Genomic DNA, 8,505 nt, shown 5'->3' on the forward strand with positions numbered 1-8,505 from the left:
CTTAACTGGGCAAGAGGGAAAGCTTATGGAAGGGAAGGGAGAAATTCAGCATGATACTGCATTAGTATGTCTCAGGTAATTTAGTAAAGTAATGCTTTTTTTCATATATTACCTTTAGCTTAGCTATATAGCTCAAAGGTGTAGAATGCAATCAGCATTTTCATTTTTGTTGTACTTTTATCAACTATAAGTGAAGGGAGTGTACCTTCCCACCACAACTAAAATAAAGTGTTGAACGATGCTGAATGTCTCCATGTCAGTTATTGTTCATACATATTTACCTAATTTAGTTTCACAAGACTGGCCAATTACAACCTAACAGGTAATTCTGAATTTCTGTTGGTGCCAGTGCCAAAATGTCTTACTGAACCTGTTATGACATAGAACACTTGTAGAAACTGACTGTTGTGAATCAAAGGTAAACAAACCATGCAATAATGTAAACAAAGGATCATCAAAAAGTGTTAGTACAGTTTTTCCTTCTGACATCCACGGCTGAGGATCAATAGGAATTTTTCAAGATCTCAATACTGCTTGTGCTGTGAACCTGGAGCAGATGTGCAAGAAATTCCTAACAACGATATAAACAGAAACTGTCACACAGAATCAATGTATTGTGATAGTAGACAGCACAAATGCCATATATAAAAATGAAATCAAAGTAGCAAGCAGAGTATTAAGAGACATTGTGTATATTAGGTGATCAGAAACTGATTGTGGTAGGCATACCACACATGTATGACCTTATCAAATCTTCCTGTGTAAAGAAAGAGATCCACAAAGCCACCAGGACTTACTAAAAGATCCAGCAGTCCACTTTAAAAGTGGTTTTTTCTCACTTTAGATCTGGAAAGAAAGCACTTTACAATACAAGGAATGCATATCATTATTCAGGCACACGATCAAAATGTTTGTTGTGTTTTTTCTAGAAGTGGGAAATATGAAAATGTTACCAACAGCAAAGGAGATCTGCAAAGTATCTCGTACAACCAAAGCCATTAAGGTCCTGAAAAACTCTTCCCTACTAACAAATCAAGCACCGATAATAGAACATGCACAAACACCAGTTACAGAACTAAGTGCTCACAGAAAAACAACAGCTGCAGCTGCAGCAATAAAAGACCTAGAAACAATATCTGAAGATAGAAAGTAAATGGCCACAGCATGTACATCCACACCAATAACAGCAGCAGCAATAGATAACACAGGAGAAACATCACCAGAAGAGGAAACAACAGCAACCGAAATCCCCCATTTGAATGACTTTTTAATTTTGAACAGGAGGAGGTGGAGGAGGCCACCACAATAAGTATAACTAAATGTTTAACAGCCTTCCACCAAAATATACAAATGATTAAAAAAATTTCAGCAACTAGAAGTTAATTTGTAAACACTACACAGCTCATAAGAACTTCCTTGTTTCTATAGTAGACACTATGAAAGGTAGTTCAATGTATTTATGTGAAAAGAGGTACTGATATTTCATTTAGAGTCAGAAATAATGTTTTGCATCTACTGTTGATCAACATGTTGAACCGTCAGCTACTGAAATACAAGAACACAGCATGTTGCAAAGAATTGTATTTTGTTTGTGCCAATGCCCCAGTGATACCATGGGTACTTTTCCCCCCTCAAATATAAACCACACACCAGGTAAGGGATTTAAATATCAGTATAATGGAGTCAGATGATAGAAATGCCTACCCAAATATTCTGTACACTTATGGCATGTCTTCACTAGTACATTCTTCCACTAGAGTATCAAACAAACTACATTTATAGATCATGTAACAACAGATACAGCCATGTTCAAAATCTAGGCCCATCAGATCATGTTTCATATATTAAAAGTTAATAACTATGTAGAAAAGCCATCTAAATTAAAAGTATACAGAAGGGTGTTCTCAAAGTTAAACCTGCATGAATTTTCACCCCAGTTACAATATGAAGAGTTTGTGGATGTGTGTGCTGAAGCAAACGCAAACAAAATGTTTAGCTTTCATGTCCATATTTAAACAATTAGAAGAAGTATTCCCCTGCATCATTGTGCTCTATCGCGACTTCAGAAATAAATATACAGGGTGACAATAATAAAACCAACAAACTGCAGGTATGGTTTCCTGATTGCAAATGCAGAAAAAGATGTCCATTGAACATGGGTCCAGAAATGGACAGTGTGCACTATGGAAAGGGATGTGGTGGTGGGGAGAGGAGGGGGGGGGGGGGGGGAGATCCAAGGACACAGCACAGAGCTGCATCACATCTGCATCACAGATTAGATTAGTACTTGTCCCATAGATCATGAATACGACACTTCGTAATGATGTGGAACATGTCAGGTTAATAAAAGGGGTCTATCCAAGATATTACATTACACAAAATATTACATGACACTCGATATTAATTTTTTGGGGGGTGTGGGTTGGAAAATTACCCACTTACTATATCCAAAAATTCATCTAATGAGTAGGAGGAGTTGCCATTCAGAAATTCTTTTGATTTCCTTTTAAATGCTATGTGGCTATCTGTCAGACTTTTGATGCTATTAGGTAAGTGGCCAAAGACTTTTGTGGCAGCGTAATTTATCCCCTTCTGAGTAAAAGTTAGATTTAACCTTGAGTAGTGAAGATCATCCTTTCTCCTAGTTTTGTAGCCATGTACACTGCTATTACTTTTGAATTCGTTTGGATTGTTAATAACAAATTTCATAAGTGAATATATATAAATATTGTGAGACTACAGTGAAGATCCCAAGCTCTTTAAATAAGTGACTGCAGGATGATCTTGGATGTACTCCAGCAATTATTCTGATTACACGCTTTTGTGCAATGAACACTCTTTAACTCAATGATGAGTTACCCCAGAATATGATTCCATACAAAAGCAGAGAATGAAAATAGATGTGGTAAGCTAATTTACTGATGTGTATATCACCAAAATTTGCAATGACCCAGATAGCATAAGTAGCTGAACTCAAAACTTTTCAGCTGATCTTCAGTGTTTTTTTTTTTCCAGTTCAACCCCTCATCAATGCATACACCTAGAAATTTTGAATATTCTACCTTAGCTACCAATTTCTGATCAAAATCTATATTTATTGATGGTGTCATTTCATTTACTGTGTGGAACTGTATATACTGTGTTTTGCCCAAGTTTAATGAGAGCCCATTTGCAGAGAACCACTTAATGATTTTCTGAAAAACATCATTTACAATTTCATCAGTTAATTCTTGTCTGTTGGGTGTGATAGCTATACTTTTATCATCGGCAAAAAGTACCACCTTTGCATCTTCGTGACTATAGAATGGGAAGTCATTAATATATATTAAGAACAGCAGAGGATTTTAGACCGAACCTTGCGGCACCCCATTCTTGATTGTTCCCCAGATTGAGAAATCGCCAGTGTTTTTTTGCATATTATGTGAATTGCTTATTTCAACTTTCTTCACTCTTCCAGTTAGGTAAGATTTAAACCATTTGAGCGCTGTCCCATTCATACCACAGTACTTGAGCTTATCTAGAAGTATTCCACTATCAAAAGCCTTTGAGAGATCACAAAAAATCCCAACGGGTGACTTCCGGTTACTCAGAGCATTTAATATTTCATTAGTGAAAGTATACACAGCATTTTCCGTTAAAAACGTTTCTGGAAACCAAACTGACATTTTGTTAAAACTTTATTTTCACAAAGGTGTGAAGCTACTGCACAATACATTACTTTCTCAAGAATTTTGGATGTCCAAAGTGGTCTCCATGAGATTGAGATGATAGGGATAGTACCAGTTGTCATGCAGGATGCACACAATTGTACTTTGGTTTACACTATGCTGGCTGACCAAATGTTCGTCTCAATATCCTGTAGAACCCAGTGTTCTAAATCTGGTGTACGCAGTCCACCACTTTCCTGCATGTTAAGTCACTCTGAAAGGACTCATGATCAAATAAACACCCAAAAAGGGCTTGAAATGATGGGTTATGTCGTCGTTGCCTATGAGGGTGCTTGTTTTGGTATAGCTGTGCTGCCTCTCAACCATTTCCCTATGCTTGGCCATACACAAACACCATCTCGGCTTGTTGCCAACATGAATATCAGACCATTCTGCTGCTTACAGTATGCAGTGTCAATCACACAGCCTACAATACACAAGGAACACACAGCATGTGGTGAGAGGAACTGTCATTCACCAGCACCATGTACCACGGCAAAAACGCATTTCTGTAAACTTGTTCATATGATCTTTTTTCCTCAACTTCCAGTCAGAAATCTGTCCCTGCAGTTGGTCAGTTTCATTATTGTTAACCCTGTATAGGCAACCTGAGATTAAAAATGCATCTGAAACTCTTAGGTATCTCACTCTTATCAAAAATAGATTGACCCAGCCTTTCTGCAATTTTAGAAATACTACAGGAGAATTTAGAGAAAGGTCCTGGTAGCTGATAAAAGACTTACAAACCATAACATACTATCACAGGCACAGAACAAAAGAAAAGCAGCCTAGACCATTATCAAACAGAAGACAGCAACATTGTGCAAAAACACTAATTCACAAATTGAAAACAAAGGCATTCAAATAAGGCACCTAAAAGAAATCAAACTTTTTGAATGTTTACTTAAACAGCATTTTCTTAAAAATTGTACAAGTAACAAATAAAATCTCAATTGGTCCAGATGAAATCACAAGCTGTGTCCTTAAAGAATGTGCAAATACCATAAGAGCCACACTGACAAACAGTCAACAGATCATTCAATCTGTTTTCCCTAGTACCTAATGCAAGAAAAAGTAATACCCATACTTAAAATTGGTGGAATGGAAAATTTAGAAAACTACACACCAATCTCTTTACTGTCCATTTCCAAAATTGTTGAAAAACTAATGAAAATACATTAATGCAATATTTAAATAAATTTAACCTTTTCAATGAATAATATGATTCCAGGACTAGGAGAGGTACATAACACACTATTGCACAGTTTACAAAAGTCATTCTTGAAGCATTAGATGATCAAGTGAATGGAGTTTTGTGCTTAGCTTTTATCTCATATTAACTTACTTGTTTCTACAGCACACTCTTCATGAAAGGTAGGGGTTATGTATTGACATATGTGAAAGCATTCGAAACAGCTAAGCACAGAATTTCTTTGCATAAATTAGAGTTATTAGAAATAAGGGGTGTGGTTAAAAACTGGTTTAAGTCATGCCTAGAAAACTTGGTGCCACGAGTTGAGATCTATCATACTTTGGAAGGATTTCTACTAAAACACCTATCAGATCCAAAATATATCAACACAGGTGCCCTACTGGGGAGTGTATTACGCCCTATCTTTTTCTTACTTATATTACCAATTGCCCACAGTGAGTCAGATGTGGAGAAAAAATACTGTTTGCTGATGACAGCAACATAGTGAGCAGAGCTATAACTCCAAACACCTGACAGTAAAAGTTTATGCAGCCTTCCACGATGTTCATAACTGGTCATTGAAAAAAAGTAACTTTAACCGTGTGTACTTCAGTAGAATAAAAAACAATGAAGCTAAATTAAAAATTAATGATAACGCATCAGAATATGTAACTGACACCACAGTCTTGGGGTTGAATGTAGGTTCAGCTGATAAGGGTAGAACATGTCAAAAAATTGACAATCTATTCACAGCATGTTACACTTTGTGAATACTTGCACCATGTCTCAAAGTGAGTGACTTTGGACATATGCATCCAATCCTCATTTATGGAATCATATTCTGGGGAAGAAGTGATGCAAACTTGCCAAGTGTCTTCAAAATACAGAAAATAACACACAGAAAACAATAGTAGCAATAGGGCCCATTGTACTGACTTTTACAAAAAGCCGGAAATTCTGACCATCCATCTGAATACATTTTCTAGACTCTAAACATATACAAAAATATTCGTCTGCTGTCTGCAAACAGCTCAATACATGACCATGAAACTACATCCAGTCATTACTTCCACCTAAACTGGAAAACAAGTCAAAAACCCACAAAAAAGTGCTATACACTAGCCTAGAACTGTACAGACTGCCAAGGAAATTAAAGGTGTAATTTAGTTTCACGCATTTTGTATTGTTCTACTCACGATAATCAATAAATCAGATTATTGTGCAGCGGATATGGTACATATAAGTGCAATCGCCAAACTTAAAAGAATATTACTGAATACAGTGGTAACAGTGATCATAGAAACTATGCTCATGTCTCCGACAACGCTTGGGTATCTGAAGCCGAAATTGGCCAGTCGAGTGAACTTTAAGCAAATACTTGTCAACAGTAGCCGAGATGGGGCCATTGCAATGTACTTCAACAAATACACCGCACGGCGATTAAACTACAATATTTGTTTTTCAGAACGCGCGAAAGTATGACGTCATAGTCGCCATGTTGAATGGTAGCACTCAACATAACGGATCGGAATCTTTTTCCTTTTTTTTTCTGAAGTATTAGATCCCACTGCTTGGTGGGTTTTCGCTAGATCCATTGCGAAAAAAAGACCTTGCTCACTTTCACTGCCGAGCTTTTGATCGCATTTCGCCGTCTTAATCATTCTTATTTCCCCGTTTCGATCCCCGACTAATCTCGCACTCTCTCTTCACACTGCACCAGGTTTTGAATGTTGTTACGTTTAATGTTCTGAAATTTAAGTTCTTTGAGTGCCCTTCTCCCCCTTTCCGGCCGATATTACACAATTAGCGTATTTTCTGATGCTAATAATACCTGAACCATTATTGTATAATGAAGAGAATCGCAAGAAATCTATATTGTTGATTAATAAACTCGGTATCCTCTTGCACTACAGAAAATATCGTAGTGTGATCCAGAACTCTAGTCCTCGTTTCAGTGTACCTGGTCAATCTATTAATATAGGCCTACAACACCCAAATTCTCTCTTGAGCCACGAAACAAGATTTGATCTTTCTATATACTTACGGGTCTATGGTCCTTCTCGGTGCAAGTCACCACCTGTTAATTCACCATTTAAACATGCTTGCTGGGGAATGTTCCGATTTTGTGAATTCGGAAAATCGATCGTCAGCCAATCCTGCTCATCGTATCATCGGCGCCTTCATTTGCCTGAAAAAAAAAAAAAAAAAAAAAAAAAAAAAACGAGGAGAAATTTAGAACAATTCCTTGGAAACGCACTCCGTTATGATTATTCTAAATGTCACCGCATGCACACATACATGAACTGCGCTGCTCATTTACTTCGTTCCACCTACCTACTGGACATTCCATAGACTGCAAGCAGGAGTCGCGCACGAGAGAAATGGGAAATAGGGCTTTACAAAGTACAGGTAGCTATACAGTATAATAATCTCCCTAAGACGAGTAACTAAAATAAGTATGGCCTAACTAGTGTTAGGCTGAAATCTACCGATAAAATAAGGCGCGAACGTAAACATTAGCCTACGCTGAGGTCAATCACTTACCACAGCTTTTATTTGGCATTCAAGTTAATTGGTTTCGCCAACATTCAACCAAATGATCACTTTTCAACTCATCTTAGACCTTAGGCTGCACTACAAATCAAATATGCAAGCACAACCAAAGCAACGGAGTTCAGCTGAAAGCATTCTACCGTACACATTTTTTGCGACACACCTCGTTACGATGCAGTGATAATTATTAAATAATTTGTTCAGCTTTAGACCCACAAACTTTATATAGTTTCAGAGCATGTTAATTTCCTCTTGTGACTGAAAATTTTATTGGTTGCAATTGAAATTTCGCGTAATTGTTGTCAGAGTACCTGCAAATCTATATTGCAACCAATAAAAGAAATTGTCAAGAATATGCTAAAATGATCTTGGAAATTACAGATTCATTCCTCTTTCAATTTGATTCATTTTCTACTAACGTATTAACGGTTGAAAGACATCTGACAGAACATTCATGATATGCAAGACGTACCGATTGCACTGCACGCTTTCTTCAACAAAGATAAATACGCACACTTTCTTCAGCTAAGACGAACTGTAACAGGTTTTACGAAAGGAACACATGCAAAGCATTATTTCGTTTTTAAAAAGGATGTTTTATAACAAATTGAGCACAAAAAAGTTACAGTCTTAGCAATTGTACTTACCATTCACGAAATCTAAACAAACACATCAGTTCAGCGCATGACAATCGTGGTGACAATATCATAAGCAGATTTTGATATCTGACACTCCCAAATCTAAGAAAAACTTTCAGTCTCTTCGGAAGTACTAAGACAGCCGCACAGAAATCCATACTCTCGATTTTTCTAATGTATACAACTCCTAGCTACAGAACATTTGAACAGTTGACAGCCACAGTCAAAAGTAGCCAATGCGCATGGCGAGCACTCTCGATTGTTTCCTCGGTGGGCGTTGCGCTTTTGTCATTGGGCCAATGGGCCTCCCGTGACGTCACGCACAGCTGAGACTCGCGTAAGCCGTATGCCGGCTGTGGCGTAGTGTAGGAAGCGAGGAGAATGAGCAGTCAGTCACCGAAGTGTATCATCCCGA

The 8,505-nt window shown here is 37.4% G+C and overlaps 1 long non-coding RNA gene across 1 annotated transcript in view; it reads right to left on the reverse strand.

The window, feature by feature from the left end:
* Positions 1–8,291, reverse strand: part of LOC124719106 — a 70,768-nt gene extending 62,477 nt beyond the window's left edge. Inside the window, exons 1-2 of the long non-coding RNA XR_007005985.1 lie at positions 8,100–8,291; positions 6,944–7,087 (exon numbers count right to left, since the gene is read on the reverse strand). This is a non-coding gene — a long non-coding RNA (uncharacterized LOC124719106). The remainder of the gene's footprint in view (positions 1–6,943; positions 7,088–8,099) is intronic.
* Between the last annotated feature and the right edge of the window lie 214 nt (positions 8,292–8,505).

Source organism: Schistocerca piceifrons, chromosome 10 (assembly GCF_021461385.2).
Source record: "Schistocerca piceifrons isolate TAMUIC-IGC-003096 chromosome 10, iqSchPice1.1, whole genome shotgun sequence".
NCBI classification, from domain to species: Eukaryota; Metazoa; Arthropoda; class Insecta; order Orthoptera; family Acrididae; genus Schistocerca; species Schistocerca piceifrons.